The sequence below is a fragment of the Mobula hypostoma genome, chromosome 1, assembly GCF_963921235.1.
Source record: "Mobula hypostoma chromosome 1, sMobHyp1.1, whole genome shotgun sequence".
NCBI lineage: Eukaryota > Metazoa > Chordata > Chondrichthyes > Myliobatiformes > Myliobatidae > Mobula > Mobula hypostoma.
This window is the reverse complement of record NC_086097.1, coordinates 134,678,590-134,696,634: the sequence shown is the minus strand read 5'-3', so window position 1 is coordinate 134,696,634 and position 18,045 is coordinate 134,678,590. Positions and strand designations below refer to the sequence as shown.

General features: G+C 40.7%; 1 protein-coding gene across 3 annotated transcripts in view; it reads left to right on the top strand.

The window, feature by feature from the left end:
* The window catches only part of znf407 (zinc finger protein 407), a 509,138-nt gene that overhangs the window by 77,819 nt on the left and 413,274 nt on the right, over positions 1-18,045 (top strand). The gene's annotated exons all lie outside the window — the stretch shown is intronic.

Here is an 18,045-nt window from a genome sequence, read left to right as displayed (position 1 = left end):
TCTCCTCTCACCTTAAAGTTGCCCTCTGGGTTCTTGATTTCCAGCCATGGGAAAAAGACTATGCATTGTGCCTGTCTTTGTCCTTCTTGATTTTATACATTTCTGTTAAGGTCATTCCTCATTCTCCTCGCCTGTTCATACTTATCCCATGGCTTAGTCTTTTAAGTCCTAACAACATCTTCAAATCTTTCCTGTACCCTTTGCAGCTTAATGTCATGTTTTCTCTAGTAGGGTGATCAAAATGTTCCAAATGGAACCACAGCACTGCTTTGTACAGCTGAAGCACTGGGAGCATTTAAATGGGAATAGAGTACTACTAAGATTACACAAAATCTATGAAATATTCGGTCATTTAGATTACATCTGTGGGGATGGAGTGGAGTTCATGTTTCAAAACTTTTCTTATGGAAGGTCATTGTTCTGAAATATTAACTCTGTATCTCTTTGCACAGGTGCTGCCTGATCTGCTGAAGACTTCTAGCATTTTCTGTTTTCACTTCTGATTCCTAGCATATGCATTATTTTGCTTTGGCGTGGTGGAGTACTGTGAATTGAGGGGCAGCTGTCAGATCATAACATATAATTGCTCTGGTAGTTGATAAAGAGAAACTAGATTGAGATTCCTCCCTCAGTAAACATTGCAAAAAAAAAAGTAATATTCATGGGCATTTAAAGTCATTGGTGCTTGAGATCAGGGGTCCCCAACCCTTTTTTTGCACCGCAGACCTGTTTAATATTGACAATATTCTTGCGGACTGGCTGACTGGGGGGGGGTGGGGCTGGGGGTGGGGGATGAGGTGTTCAAGTTCAACAGTGCGTGACAGGGAATGAGGAAAGGTGCAGCTGAGTCGTACCATTTCATATTGCCAAATCATATCATTTCCACATGCTTTGCGGCCCGGTGGTTGGGGACCACTGCTTTAGATGACCCTGGCTTAAACCATAAATGGGTTAACAGTCCATGGAGTAGTTTTATACTTGTATCAGGAAATGTGGCAGCCTCCATTAACCCAATGGGTATCAGTGCTTCGGACTTGAGGAAAAAGCTTGCTGAGGGCTGCTGAGGGCTGTTGAGGCCATGATGTTGGTCTGGTCCTGCAATAGGTTTGGAATTTTTTTTGGAACCCAGCTACCTAGCTTGAACTTGAAGTCTAATGAAGTGTCTTATCATGCTGCTTGGTCTGGGGGTATGGCTTGTTTCCAAGGACATGAGGTCACTTAGCAAGCATCATGAAGACTCTGGGCAAAGGATCACTGCCCTTTGATTGTTTGGTGTAATCAGCAAGGCACTGGGATAATTTGCTGGTGGAAAGGGGTTGAGATGTTGCCTGGACTTCGGGACAAAGAGCTGATGAGTTTGACTGGCAGAGAGGGACAAAAGAAAGAAGCATATTTGCCATTAGGTTTTCAAATTTGGATCATTTGGGGAGCCCTCCAGTGCTGTGCCTTGTAGGATACCTGACAGAATCTTGGCAGTGACTGGGTACCAAAGAAACTAAATGTCCTCCTGTTTGGCTTGACCATAATTGAGTTCTGTTTTACTTTGGCAGTCAAGCAGGCTTCTCCTTTTCTAAAAGGGAATTCAGGAGAACGTTTTGCACCAAGTGAGTGAGTAGAATGTGGCACTCCCTCTCATACTTGTAGAGGCGAAATGTGTAGGTGCATTTTAAGGGGAACTTGGATGTAAATATGCAAGAGAAGGAAATAGAAGACTCACTGATCGAAGGAAAAGTTCAAATGTGTGAAATGAGGCTTAAGGACTTCTCTGTGATCCTCATTTTGACTGAGCCAGTTTGCTCTTGTCCCATTGATTATCGTATCAATGAACTACTTTTTTAAAACAGTTACTCATTTTCAACACAGTTTTATTTCTCATTACCTTTCTAAACATAAGGGAATGCAAGCTATTTCAAAATCAGAATCAGGTTTAATATCACTGACAAGTTGTGAAATTTGTTAACTTGGCAGCAGCAGTACCATGCAACACATGATAATATAGGGAAAAAAATAAATCAATTACTGTAAGTATATATGTATATTAAGTAGTTAAATTTAAAAAAGAGCAAAAACAGAAATAATAAGTAAAGGTGGATTAATGTTCTTGGGTTCAACATCCATTTAGGAATTGCATGGCAGAGGGGAAGAAGCTGTTCCTGAATTGCTGAGTGTGTGTCTTCAGGCTTCTGTACCTCCTTCCTGACAGTAACAATGAGAAGAGGGCATGACCTGGGTGGTGGGGATCCTTAATGATGGACGATGCCTTCCCAAGGCACCGCTCCTTGAAGATGTCTTGGATACTGCTTAAGATGGTATCCAAGATGGAGCTGATTAATTTTACAGCTTTCTGTAGCTTTTGATCCTGTGCAGTAGCCCTCTCTTCCCCCCCCCCCCCACCTCCCATTCTAGACAGTAATACAGCATGTCAGAACGCTCTCCACTGTACACCTGTAAAGTTTTTGAGTGTTTTGGGTGACAAACCAAATCTTCTCAAACTCCGAATGAAATATAGTCACTATCTTGTCTTTTTTATAACTGCATCGATATGTTAGGACCAGATTAGATCCTCAGAGATCTTGCTCACTCTTTTCACTTCTCATCCCTTTGAGCATTGGTTCATATTCCCTCGTCCTAACCTTTCTGAAGTCCACAATCAGCTGTTGGGTTGTAATGTTGAGTACAAAGTTGTTGCTGCGACACCACTCAACTAGCTGGTATATCTTGCTCCTGTACACTCTCTTGCCTCCATCTGAGATTTTGCCAACAATAGTTGCATCATCAGCAAATTTATAGAAGACATTTTCAAGCAAACTGCCTTTATCAGCTTATCCATTAAGCCCTAACTTCTGTCTAATGTATTTGACATGCACTCTTAAAAGCATGAGATACAATGTCTGAAGCAGAACATAGTAACTCTTAAGGTATCTGACGAAATATACTAAGTACTACTGAAGTATTCTTCCCTTTTGTTCTCCAATCTTTTGAGATATTCATTCTGTTACCTCTTCGATTACGTTTCATGTACCTTTCTTTTTATTGAAATCCCTCTGCTCCTGCACAGCTCTTTTCTCTTTATTGAGAAAATTTTAAATTTTTCTTTCTAGTGAGATTCTGTCCAAATACCATATTGAACTATACCTGCCACATCCTTATCAACTCATTGCCTGTGTTCCTTAGCCATTTCCATCTGTAGTGTGTCCCTGGGTTACAAATACTTGACTTCTGGACAACCATACATTATGAATGAGATCTCATGTTATTATTAAATTCAAAAGTCTTATGCATCCTATGAATGATAGCACTCATCTCCTATGTCGTTCTCTCTCTCTACTTCTAGTAATTGTTATTTCTTGTCAGTCTTAAGTGCTTATGATGTTATTCATTACAATATTACAGTGATAGTTACTACTTTTTAAAATTCATTTACGGGATGTGGGCGTCGCCAGCTAAGCCAACATTTATTGTTCATCCCTGGTTGCCCTTGAGAAGGTGGTGATGAATCGCTGCAGTCCCTGAGCTGTAGGTGCACCTGCAGTGCTGTTAGGGAGGGAATTCCCTGATTTTGACCCAGCGACAGTGAAGGAACGACAATGAAATGATGTTGTTTATTTTTGAGCTTGTAGACAAAATTGTGTTAAGGATGCTCTCAAAATGGAATTTGTTCATTACCCAGGGGTGGCCTATACACGCAAATTGCACTTCCTAGCAAGCATTTGCAGCAGGGATGAACAGCTCCATCTCCAAGTACGTGTGTTTTTTTGAAAAAAAAAGCTAACAGTTCTGTGCAGATGCCCAGGAAACACCCCTTGTCACCCAATAGTAACAGGGACATCGAGGAGCAGATAGGGAGACAGATTCCAGAAAGGTGTAATCATAACAAGGTTGCTATGGTGGGTGATTTTAATTTCCCAAATATCGATTGGCATCTCCCTAGAGCGAGGGGTTCAGATGGGGTGGAGTTTGTTAGGTGTGTTGAGGAAGGTTTCCTGACACAATATGTAGATAAGCCTACAAGAGGAGGGGCTGTACTTGATCTGGTATTGGGAAATGAACCTGGTCAGGTGTCAGATCTCTCAGTGGGAAAAAATTTTGGAGATAGTGATCACAATTCTAACTCCTTTACTATAGCATTGGAGAGGGATAGGAACAGACAAGTTAGAAAATATGAGTTTATCAGGCAAGATCTTGGAAGTAAGGGAAATATGAAGCTATCAGGCAGGAACCTGGAAGCATAAATTGGGAACAGATGTTCTCAGAGAAATGTATGGAAGGAATATGGCAAATATTCAGGGGATATTTGCATGGAGTTCTGTATAGGTGTGTTCCAATGAGACAGGGAAAGGATGGTAGGGTACAGGAACCGTGTTGTAAATCTAATCAGGAAGAAAAGAAGAGCTAATGAAAGGTTCAAAAAACTAGATAAAGATAGAGATCTAGAAGATTATAAGGCTAGCAAGAAGAAGCTTAAGAGTGAAATTAGGAGAGCCAGAAGGGGCCTTGGTGGACAGGATTAAGGAAAACCCCAAGGCATTCTACAGGTATGTGAAGAGCAAGAGGATAAGATGTGAGAAAATAGGACCAATCAAGTGTAACAATGGAAAAGTGTGTATGGAACCAGAGGAGGTAGTCGAGATACTTAATGAATACTTTGCTTCAGTATTCACTATGGAAAAGGATTTAGGCGATTTGTAGGGATGACTTACAGCTTGAGCATGTAGATTTTAAGAAAGAGGATGTGCAGGAGCTTTTGGAAATCATGAAGTTGGGTAAGTCACCGGGACTGGACGAAATGCACCCTAGGCTACTGTGAGAGGTGAGGGAGGAGATTGCTGAGCCTGTGGCGATGATCTTTGCATCATCAATGAGGACGGAAGAGGTTCCAGAGGATTGGAGGGTTGCAGATGTTGTTCCCTTATTCAAGAAAGGGAGTAGAGATTGCCCGGGAAATTATAGACCAATAAGTCTCACTTCAGTGGTTGGTAAGTTGATGGAGAAGATCCTGAGAGACAGGATTTATGAACATTTGGAGAGGGATAATATGATTAGTAGTCAGCATGGCTTTGTCAAAGGTAGGTCGTGCCTTACAAGCCTGATTGAATTTTTTGAGGATGTGACTAAACACATTGATGAATGTAGAGCAGTAGGTATAGTGTATATGGATTTCAGCAAGGCATTTGACACGTGTACCCTATGCAAGGCTTATTGAGAAAGTAAGGAGGCATGGGATCCAAGGGGACATTGCTGTGTGGATCCAGAACTGGCTTGCTCACAGAAGGCAAAGAGTGGTTGAAGACAGGTCATATTGTGCATGGAGGTCGGTGACCAGTGGTATGCCTCAGGGATCTCTTCTGGGACCCCTACCTCTTCATGATTTTTATAAATGACCTGGATGAAGAAGTGGAGGGATGGATTAGTAAATTTGCTGATGACACAAAGGTTGGGGGTGTTGTGGATAATGTGGATGGCTGTCAGAGGTTACAGTGGGACATTGATAGGATGCAGAACTGGGCTGAGAAGTGGCAGATGGAGTTCAACCTAGATAAGTGTGAGGTGGTTCATTTTGGTAGGTCAAATGTCATGGCAGAATATAGTATTAATGGTAAGATTCTTGGCAGTGTGAAGGATCAGAGGGATCTTTGGGTCTGAGTCCATAGGACACTCAAAACTGCTGCACAGGTTGACTTTGTGGTTAAGAAAGTATACGGTGCATTGGCCTTCATCAATCGTGGGATTGAGTTTAGGAGCCGAGAGATAATGTTGCAGCTATATAGGACCCTGGTCAGATGCCATGTGGAATACTGTGCTCAGTTCTGGTTGCCTTACTGCAGGAAGGATGTGGAAACCATAGAAAGGGTCAGAGGAGATCTACCTAGATTGCCTGGATTGTGGAGCCTTATGAGAATAGGTTGAGTGAACTCGGCCTTTTCTCCTTGGAGTGACGGAGGATGAGAGGTGACCTGATAGAGGTGTACAAGGTGATGAGAGGCATTGATCATGTGGATAGTCAGAGGCTTTTTCCCAGGGCTGAAATGGCTAGCACGAGAGGGCGCAGTTTTAAGGTGCTTGGAAGTAGGTACAGAGGATATGTCAGGGGTAAATTTCTTTACACAGAGAGTGGTGAGTGCATGGAATGGGCTGCCCGCGACGGTGGTGAAGGCGGATACGATAGGGTCTTTTAAGAGTCTCCTGGATAAGTTATGGAGCTTAGAAAAATAGAGGGCTATGGGTAATCCTAGGTAATTTCTAAGGTAAGGACATGTTTGGCACAGCTTTGTGGGCCGAAGGGCCTGTATTGTGCTGTAGGTTTACTATGTTTCTAAATCATACCAATTGGAATGCTTCCTCTTTTTTTTCTAGTTTTTGCCCAATTATCAACATAGTTATTGAAACATAATGAGACATTAGACCGTTTATGAAAATGTGTACTATTTAGTTTCACTTCATTCCTTGACCTGGAAACTGGACAACCAATGTGCTTGGAGCTGGTCCTCTCTCAATGCAGTGAGGTCTTGATGGTCCCTTGCATTTCCTTTCGATTTTGTAGTGACATGGTTAATCCCCCGCCCACCACTGAGGGGATCAACATGATCTCCCTGAAATTTGGAACAAGACTTTGTTGATGTTATCTTTTTATACTTAAGTAATGAGAGATTGCACCCATTGAGCTTCTTGTTTAAGCTGTGCCCCAGATGGATAGTAGACTTGATCCAGTTGATTACTGGATAAGTGCAGCAATATTATCTGTGATATCATTACAGTCATGGTATTAAAATTTGCTTGGATGAATAGATTAAAATGTATGAGGAATGGTGTTTAAGAGATAAGAGAAAATTCATTTGGTAGCATCCAGGATTGTTTTGTAGAAATGTGAATGAAATTAGTTAACGGAACTGAGGTAATCTAGTGAGAGAGATCACCAGAAATGTACATTTGACATTTTATCTATTTAACTTGATACAAATTGGGGAATATTCTATAAAGAAGGCAAGACAGCAGCTATATTTCATCAGGAGTTTGAGTAGATTTGGTTTGTCACCAAGAGCAAACTTCTACAGATATACTGTGGAGGGTATTCTGACTGGGTGCATCACCATCTGGCTACTGCACAGGATCAAAGTAAGTTGTAGAGATTTGTAAAATTAGTCAGCTCCATTATGGGCAGTAGCCTCCATAGTATCCAGGACATCTTCAAAGAGTGGTGCCTCATTACAGTGGCTTCCAGCATCAAGGACATCACCACCCAGGAAAAGCTCTCTTCTCATTGTTACCATCAGGAAGGAGGTACAGAAGCCCGCGGGCATGCACCCAATGATTGAGGAACAGATTCTTTCCCTCTGCCATCTGATTTCTAAAAGGACATGGAACCCATGAACCCTCACTGCTTCTTTAAAAAAATTCTGTTTTTTGTACTACCTAGCTTAATTTAACTATTTAATATACATATACTTTAATTCAGATTTTCTTGTTTATTTATAATGTATTGCACTGTACTGCTGCTGCAAAGTTAACAAATTTCACAGCATATGCCGGTGATCTTCAACCTCATTCTGATTCTGATCCAGGTATGACTGAACAGGTTTCCATTTACAGGCACCACTTCCTGGAGTTTTTCCAAAAATATGCACAGAGTCTCACAAGAGAGTCCTGAGTTGATTGGTATATGATTTCTGATATTCTTCCAAAGGGAATAACCTTGTGTGTCAGTTTCATTGTCTGGAAGTCGTGGTGCTTGTACCAGTGAGGAAGCACAAATCCTTCTGGTGCAAAGTTCCAGAGTGAGCTGTTATCCTTTATTGCTGAATACCTGCTGCATCAAGAAGACAGCAAACCACTTTTCTCCTCTAACATGCAAAGCACTATTTATTATGTTGCGTTGCAATTTCATTTAAAGCCCAGTAATATATAAATATAACTTTGACTGTATACAGTGAGGGACAAAAGTCCTTCTGCATCTTTGCAATTGAAAGTTCGACTTTTGAATGAATTTGGTTAGTTGATTACCTTGTACAGCTGACCTCAAATTAACTTTTTCCCTGTTCACATTGTATCTCTGTGTCATCAATAAGAATGCTAGTAACTGCTTTTTCAGCTAATCACTGATACCTGATTCCTTTGTTACCATAAGTCCTTGTCAGCCATCCATCTATCACACTGCAAAACCCTGCTGCTTGTTCTCTCATGTACGTAAAGTCCTGTTTGCCTGTCACCCTTGACTTTGCTGACCAGTGTTGGATGAGAAATTTCATAGCTAATTGGGAACCATGTTTTCAATTCCAACTGTGTGGGTTTGGTCTTCTGGTCTTCCACCTTTTTGAGCTTCCCTTAGCAGAGTACAGCATAGGTACGGGCACTGCAGGCTACAACGTCTAATGGCTATGGTGCCAATTTGCACATCTACCTTCATGTGGTCTACATCATTCTAAACCCTCCCTCCAACTCTCTTGCTCATCCTCTATTCTTATTCCTCCACACAGACTACTGCTTTAGCTGGCTTGGTCCTAAAGCTGGAACTCTGCTCCTAATCTCTATCCATTTCTTTCTCATTTTTGCTAAAATCATCATATAAAATTTACCAAAACAAAGAAAGTCCTGGGTCAGGCAGCATCTGTGGAGGGAAATGGACAAACAATGTTTCAAAATGTCAACTGTCCATTTCCCTCTACATGTGCTGCTTGACTGGCTGATTTCCTTCAACATTTTATTTCTTGCCTCAGATTCCAGCAGTCTCTTGTGCCTCCATAAAATCTACAGTTTTAAGCTTTCAATTGTGTGCCCCAGTTTCGTGCCTGTCTATAGGTCAAATTTTGTTTCAATGATCTTGGAATGTTTTACTGCGTTAATACGCTGTGTAACTGTAAGAAGTTGTTGTCATTTATTGTTGTAATTGTAACTTAGTGCTGCGACCTGTTTGTCATAGATAAGAGTAAATACAGTAGCCGCTCGCCTTCACTGGTGTTGAGGGGTGAGCTAGCAGTCCAGTGATTACAGCTCTTGCTTGAGAGCACTCTCACAGCACAACTGTGCATTCAGCTGTGTAGGTGCTCATTGTCTTTGGCAAGATGTGGAGTCATCATTAGCACTCCAGCTTATTTTTCCACAGGGCATGAGTTGAGCAGGGAGAACCAATATGCAGCATGAAGTAATTTGTGCAATATATGGTGAGAATACAGGCATGGGTCAGTAATGACCCTGCATGTAATCCAATATGTGAATACATGTCATCTATTTATTTATAATTTCCTTTGCACAATTTACATTTTCTTGTTTGAGTTGCTGAGTCTTCTTGACACTAAGTTTGTCATTACTTGTACTTAGCAATACAAAAATTAGAACAATGCATTTTATTAAACGGTACAAAAGTGTGTCAAATACAACTAAAGTATTCATTATTAGTGTAGTTCTCTTTCCTTAAACTGATAAAAGCTCTTGTCTTCCTAAATTGAAAATGTATAATAAGAAATATGAATTATTTAAAAAGTTTTCTTCATAAAAAATTCAGAGTTGCCTCTAGACCAGCAGGAGAAATAGTTTCTCTATCAGCAGGTTGTTGTCTCAAAACCATCTGATTAAAGTAATAGTGAGATAATAGATTATGTTATTAGCCATGAGTGTTTCTTTTCCTACCAAACTTGTCTCTCCTCAGCACCTCCCCTGCTGTGGATTATCAATCTCTATATTGCTGTCCTGAATATCCACTCTTCTTAGATTACACAGTGCCATTGAGAGAGGGGGGTGACTGGACTTGCAATACAGCTGGCTATCCAAGCTAAGCCAAGCATCTGTGTATATACTTTGTATGTCAAATGATGTCTTTACGCCTGGGCCAGGCTGGCTCTTGACGAATAAATGCAATAAAAGGCTTTATACTTACCCAACCCAAGCAAAGGATGATCTGGCTGTATGTGTTGGGTATCAAAACAAAAATTAAGTCCTTATGTTTGACTTGGTTCTGATTTGGCCATGGTTCAGTTTGGTTTAGATAGGCCATGGATGGATTTAGATTCCATGATTGAATGGCGGAGCAGACTTGATGGGCCGAAAGGCCTACTGCCCCTATACTTTATGGTCTTACGGTTGAGTTTTTATTGTCATGGTTCTGTCAGACTGTGGTTGAATTAGCCTTGGTTTGGTTGGGTTTGCATTGGAGGTTCAGGTTTAGACCCAGGCAGATCTCTAATGTACCAGGGGTCAGCATAGTTCTGCTTTGTGTGACTCTGCCCATAAATTCATGGTGATAAATGTGCTTCTATTGTTGCATTAATAGGAGCATGCCCTTTTTGGATGTTTTTTCCCTTCTTGTGCCTGAACTCCTGCCCTAACTGTGGCTACATTCTAGCCTCTGTCCCAACTCAAATCTTGGCTATGTTTCAAGAATGGAAGGTGCCTAAAGAATTCAGCAAATGGAGTGTAATCTGTTAAAAGAGAAACCAATTAAACCAGGCAGCCACTGATTGCTATTTTCAGTTCAGCTTCTGAAACTGTCACCCCCACCCCCGCCACCATCCCATCCTGTCCTTTGCCTACATCTCTTGTCCCATCTTTTTACTACTAATGTTCTTCAACTGCTACAGACTTTCAGTCAGGAATTTCTTACTTAAATACCTGTGTCTCACCTCTTCTGAATCTTGCCTTTTCAACTAAGCATAACCATCTCCCTAAATCTGTGTTACATTAGCTAGTTAAATATTGCTTATAGTTCCCAACACCAAATCTGCTGGAGGTGCCTTTTCTGAAGAGCAGGATATCTATACACAGTGTCCTAGGACTAATATCTGTTTCTTGATCAAAATTACCAAATCCAGTATTGCATTGCTGTGTATGGGAGCTCATTGTGTGCAAAATAGCTGCATTTCATTGGCTTTGTGTCTGTACTCTGCACAATGACAATAAAGTTGAATCTAATCTAATCTAAATGCTTCCTACATTACAACAATAACCCTAAACTGCTTCATTGGCTCTAAGGTGTTTTGAGGACATCCTGAGGTTGGTAAAGTAGCTGTAAAAATGCAAGTTGTTTTCTTTTAACTTGTTGAATAATACTAGTGCAAATTGATCTGATGTTTGGACAGATAAGTGGTGCAAAGCATCATGATGCCATTGCACCACTTACTTTTAAATGAAAAGGAGATGGGTTATAAAACCTGGTACAGATCAATTACAGCTCTCTGACATAGTTTGTACCAAGCTTTGCTATCAGCCTTTCTTCATAATTCTAATTCTAATCATAAGGTTTACCAGCAGTTTATTGAGACTGTGAGAACTGTGGTGGAAAATAATAACTCCACATCCAGATAGCTCTAGATAGCTCTATCACTCCTGATTTATCTTGGGTCATCTTGCACTTTTCCTTGATTTTTTTTAGTTCTGTTATGTGTATCCTATGTAATATTTTTCTTGGGTGTGTGTCAAAATCTGGTTTTGAAACCTTTGTATTTAGTTGATGACTATTTGTAATTTGCAATGGACAATTGGGGAAGATTTGTACATGAAGCCTTTAAATTGAAAGAAACAAGGTTGCACCCTGGGGTGATGGTGGTGCTGGGGACGATGACTAGTTTAATTGTATTCCGCAGAACAAGTGGAATTAAAGAATAGTCCTTATTTGTTTAATAATCAATTAGTAAACACTAAACAGCTCAATGAAGTGTATGAACTGTCTTGGTACAATGACAGTTGTAATAACCTACCTTTCATCAAAATGTTTAGCACCATTTTGTTTTCTCAAACACAAGATAATTGGACATCTAAAAATCACTTAAAATTACTAAAACAATTGTGAGCATTTCTATTTGGGTAATTAGTACTGTCATTAGTAAAATGTAATTGTATGCTGTTTATTTCTATCTATAATAGGTTTTGTAAACACTTTTATATACAGTAGAATGGGTGTGCAATCAACGTAGGGGTGTGCACGTGTGCTGAGATGTCTAGTTTTTAAAGATACATCATCCATTTCTGATAGGCAGGTAGCATTATTTATAGTGCTTGGAAGTAAACAGACACCTTTTCATAATGCTGTGAAAACTAGCAATTTAGCATATTCTCCACAGCTTAATGTAATCGTGAGGATTTTTTGATAAGCATTGTTTGGAATCATTTTCATTCTGTATGAGACAAATTGAAACTCTTGTAGAATTAAACAGGTATTCAGAAAATTCAAAATTTTGACATTTCAACCTAATTTCCAATGATCTATACCGTAGTTTAGTTAGGTTAGTACATGGTATTGAAAAACTTAATTATGAATTTCTCAAGGACAAACAACGAGAGCAGTGCTCAGTCAATTTTTGTTTAAATGCACACAGGCAAAACTCATGATAATACATTTGTCACTTGGTTCACACAAGGAAGAAGCTGAGGACTGAGATAGATTAGCCATGATCGTACAGAACGATGAGCCAGATTAGAGGAGCCAACTGGCCAACTCCTGTTCCTATTTTCTTGTGCTCCTGTACAAAAGGCAAAGAAAGAAGGTTGACCAGAGAGAAAGAGGTTTTAAGGAGCACCTCAAAGAAGGGGAGATGATTAAGCAACAGGGGGATTGAGGAGGGATGTCATGTTTTGGGACCTGACAACTGAATACATTGCTGACAATATTGGAGTGACCAGAATCTGATGTTTAGAATTAGTGGGGTGCAGGAAACAGAGGATTGTAGGGCTGGAAGAAGACACGAGGGATTTGAAAACAAGGAACATCATTTTCCAGTTGAATCATTTCTGTACAAGGGATCTTGGGTATTGAAGAAGGGAAAAAAAATAAAGGAATATTTGTTTATATTCCTTTCTGAGAGTGAATTTCTTCAGAAATTTGAGTGATAAGATTTTAATCTCTGGATTACTACCAGTGCAACGTGCTAGTCAGAGTAGAAATAGGAAGATACATCAGATGAATACGTGGCTTGAAAAATGGTGCAAGGGGAGGGATTCAAATTTCTGGGGCATTGGAACCAGTTGTGGAGGAGGTGGGACCAGTACAAACAGGACGGTCTGCACCTGGGCTGGACTGGAACCAATGTCCTAGGGGGAACATTTGCTACTGTTGTTCAGGAGGATTTAAACTAATGTGGCAGGGGGATGGGAACAAGTGCAGAGAGACAGAGGGGTGTAAAATGAGGGTAGAAGCAATAAGTAGTAAGGTGAAAAGTAAAAGTGGCAGGCCGGCAAATCCAGGGCAAAAATCAAAAAGGGCCACTTTTCAACATAATTGTATAAGGGCGAAGAGTGTTGTAAAAGCAAGCCTGCAGGCTTTGTGTGTCAAGGCAAGGAGCATTCGTAACAAGGTTGATGAATTAAAAGTGCAGATTGTTATTAATGAATCTGATATAGTTGGGATCACAGAGACATGGCTCCAGGGTGACCAAGGATGGGAGCTCAACATTCAGGGATATTCAATATTCAGGAGGGATAGACATGAAAGAAAAGGAGGTGGGGTAGCATTGCTGGTTAGAGAGGAGATTAACGCAATAGAAAGGAAGGACATTAGCCAGGAGAATGTGGAATCGGTAGAGCTGCATAACACTAAGGGGCAGAAAATGCTGTTGGGAGTTGTGTACAGGCCACCTAACAGTAGTAGTGAGATTGGTGATGACATTCAACAGGAAATTAGAAATGCGTGCAATAAAGGAGGGTGACTTCAATCTGCATATGGATTGGGTGAACCAAATTGGTAAGGGTGCTGAGGAAGAGGATTTCCTGGAATGTATGCGGGATGGTTTTCTAAACCAACATGTCGAGGAACCAACTAGAGAGCAGGCCATTCTAGATTGGGTATTGAGCAATGAGGAAGGGTTAATTAGCAATCTTGACGTGAGAGGCCCCTTGGGTAAGAGTGATCATAATATGGTGGCATACTTCATTAAGATGGAGAGTGACATAGTTAATTCAGAAACAAAGGTTCTGAACTTAAAGAAGGGTAACCTTGAAGGTATGAGATGTCAATTAGCTAAGATAGACTGGCAAATGATACTTTAAGGGTTGACGGTGGATATGCAATGGCAAGCACTTAAAGATCACATGGATGAACTACAACAATTGTTCATCCCAGTTTGGCAAAAGAATAAACCAGGGAAGGTAGTGCACCCGTGGCTGACAAGGGAAATTAGGGATAGTATCAATTCCAAAGAAGAAACATACGAATTAGCCAGAAAAAGCGGCTCACCTGAGGACTGGGAGAAATTCAGAGTCCAGCAGAGGAGGACAAAAGGCTTAATTAGGAAAGGGATAAAAGATTATGAGAGAAAACTGGCAGGGAACATAAAAACTGACTGTGATAGCTTTTATAGATATGTGAAAAGAAGAAGATTAGTTAAGACAAATGTAGGTCCCCTGCAGACAGAAACAGGTGAATTGATTATGGGGAGCAAGGACATGGCAGACCAATTGAATAACTACTTTGGTTCTGTCTTCACTAAGGAGGACATAAATAATTTCCGGAATTAGTAGGGGACCGAGGGTCTAGTGAGATGGAGTAACTGAGGGAAATACATGTTAGTAGGGAAGTGGTGTTAGGTAAATTGAAGGGATTAAAGGCAGATAAATCCCCAGGGCCAGATGGTCTGCATCCCAGAGTGCTTAAGGAAGTAGCCCAAGAAATAGTGGATGCATTAGTGATAATTTTTCAAAACTCTTTAGATTCTGGACTAGTTCCTGAGGATTGGAGGGTGGCTAATGTAACTGCACTTTTTAAAAAAGGAGGGAGAGAGAAACTGGGGAATTGTTAGCCTAACATTGGTGGTGGGGAAAATGCTAGAGTCAGTTATCAAAGATGAGATAACAGCATATTTGGATGGCGGTGAAATCATTGGACAAAGTCAGCATGGATTTGTGAAAGGATAATCATGTCTGACGAATCTCATAGAATTTTTTGAGGATGTAACTAGTAGAGTGGATAGGGGAGAACCAGTGGATGTGGTATATTTGGATTTTCAAAAGGCTTTTGACAAGGTCCCACACAGGAGATTAGTGTGCAAACTTAAAGCACACGGTATTGGGGGTAAGGTATTGATGTGGATAGAGAATTGGTTGGCAGACAGGAAGCAAAGAGTGGGAATAAACGGGACCTTTTCAGAATGGCAGGGGTACCCCTAGCGGGGTACCGCAAGGCTCAGTGCTGCGACTCCAGTTGTTTATAATGTATATTAATGACTTAGATGAGGGAATTAAATGCAGCATCTCCAAGTTTGCGGATGACACGAAGCTGGGTGGCAGTGTTAGCTGTGAGGAGGATGCTAAGAGGATGCAGGGTGACTTGGATAGGTTCGGTGAGTGGGCAAAGTCATGGCAGATACAATTTAATGTGGATAAGTGTGAGGTTATCCACTTTGGTGGCAAAAACAGGAAAACTGAATATTGTTTGAATGGTGGCCGATTAGGAAAAGGGGAGGTGCAATGAGACCTGGGTGTCATTATCCACCAGTCATTGAAAGTGGGCATGCAGGTACAGCAGGCGGTAAAAAAGGCAAATGGTATGCTGGCATTCATAGCAAGAGGATTCGAGTACAGGAGCAGGGAGGTACTACTGCAGTTGTACAAGGCCTTGATGAGACCACACCTGGAGTATTGTATGCAGTTTTGGTCCCCTAATCTGAGGAAAGCCATTCTTGCCCTGGAGGGAGTACAAAGAAGGTTCACCAGATTAATTCCTGGGATGGTAGGACTTTCATATGATGAAAGATTGGATCGACTAGGCTTATACTCACTGGAATTTAGAAGATTGGGGGGGATCTTATTGAAACGTATAAAATCCTAAAGGGATTGGACAGGCTAGATGCAGGAAGATTGTTCCTGATGTTGGGGAAGTCCAGAACGAGGGGTCACAGTTTAAGGATAAAGGGGAAGCCTTTTAGGACTGAGATGAGGAAAAACTACTTCACACAGAGAGTGGTGAATCTGTGGAATTTTCTGCCACAGGAAACAGTTGATGCCAGTTCATTGGCTATATTTAAGAGGGAGTTAGATATGGCCTTTGTGGCTAAAGGGATCAGAGGGTATGGAGAGAAGGCAGGTACAGGGTTCTGAGTTGGATGATCAGCCATGATCATATTGAATGGTGGTGCAGGCTCGAAGGGCCAAATGGCCTACTCCTGCACCTATTTTCTATGTTTCTATGTTTCTGCATTTAAGTCTTTGTGTAGGAGGCTGGAAATAATTGACAGGTGCTCTGTTCATTCATAATGAACCACATATCCACAACATCACCTGAAACTACTGACATCCACTATAACGTTACTCGTGCTTTTGTTTCAGAAACCCTCATTTGTGCCTTTGTATGCTCAAACTTGATTGGTCCAAATAACTACTGGTCAGCTATTGTTTTTACTTAAGGTCATCCAAAATTCTGCTTGCCTGTGTGCTAACATGAGCTGTGTCACACCCAACCATGAGAATTGGCTGGTCTACTTCGACTCCCAGTTAAACAATGCATCAGTTTTAGAGTTCTGCCTATTGTTGTCAAAATCTCTCGGTGATCCCCTATCTAATATCCCTAGTTTGCTTTTCTATATTTCTCTAAAATATTTGCTTTCAAATTCAGATTTCTTAATCTTCCTCAATTTCAATTGCTTGACTTAATCTGTCTTTACTTTGGTTGGCATTTCTATAAGCTGTAGCTTTCTCTTCCTACTGGCCTTTCCAATTTTAAGACTTCCAATTTCAAGCAGTTTGACCAAACCCGTGGTTATATACTGCAATGTATTCCAATGTGACTTAATGCCAAATTTTGATAATTGTGCTGAGATATCTTGTTACATTAAAGTAAGTTATTATTCCATGTCAAGTAAATCACCTGATTCGTTAATATCCCAACACATCTCACTTGTTTGTGCATTAGTTTGCCTTCATGTGTAAGATGCCAGAATTCATAACGCATAATGAGGGTTTTGTTATCGTATAACCAAATTTCAGGTGATAAAGCCATTCTTAGGGCTGTTGACCAGTGACTGGTAATACTGAACTGGAGAAACATGTGCATCTGTTTCTCAAATTTGTCATTTGCTGAGATCTTATCTTAAAGGATCAAAATGTGCATGCTTTTAAAGTAATGGGCTGTGGAGGAATATTCATCATAACATGGTGGAAGAATGAGATCTCTCCTACTGTTATGTGCTTATTTAAGAAAGACCCCTTGTTTTCCAAAAATTCATTCATGGAATGTGAAATTTTGTTGTGAAGACCAACATTTATTCAGGTTATATTGTTAGAGGTAGAATTAAGTTTCGTATTTTTTGTTGTCCCAGTAAGATCTCTCAAAATAAATTAACCTGAATGAACATGGGCCATCCCACATATGTTTTGACATTAGATCCAGGGAAGAAGAACTCAATACTTTCAACACACTTTCTAAATAAGGACATTTCTGTTCCTTAAGACTATATTGATTGCACTAGTGTGGATTCTCTTACTGAAGTCAGGAGTCATAATAGTTAAGCCATTACTTTTCTGCCAGAGTCAGTTTGAGATTTTATATTCTTTTAATTTTATCACTAAAACAAAATCTTCAACATGTGCCTCTTACAATTTCCTTTGTGAGTTTGGATTCTTGGATCACACCCCTCTCTTCATCCTTCAGATGTTATGAAAGGAATTTGCAGCCCAGAAGTAGCCCAATGTAGTGTGTGGCCTTGAAAATGCTGGAGGAACTCAGCAGGTCAGGCAATATCTATGGAGTGAAATAATCAGTCAATGTTTTGGGCCAAGATCCTTCATCAGGACTGGAGCCTGAGCCAGAATAAAAAGGTGGGGGAGATAGAGGAGCACAGTCTGGCAGGTGATTCTTGAATTCAGGTGAGGGGTAAAGTAGGGGAAGGGATATGAAAGGAAATGGATTGGAGAAGCTCAGAGGTAATAAGTGGAAGGAATAAAGGGCTGAAGAAGAAGACAGTAGACCTCTGAATAAAGGGAAGGAAGTGGGGATCCAGAGGGAGTTGCTCATTCCATTAGGTTGGAGACTACCCAGACGGAATATGAGGTGTTGCTCTTCCAACCTGCATGGCTTCATCTAGGCAGTAGAGGAGGCCATGGACAGATATGTTGGTATGGGAATGGGAAGTG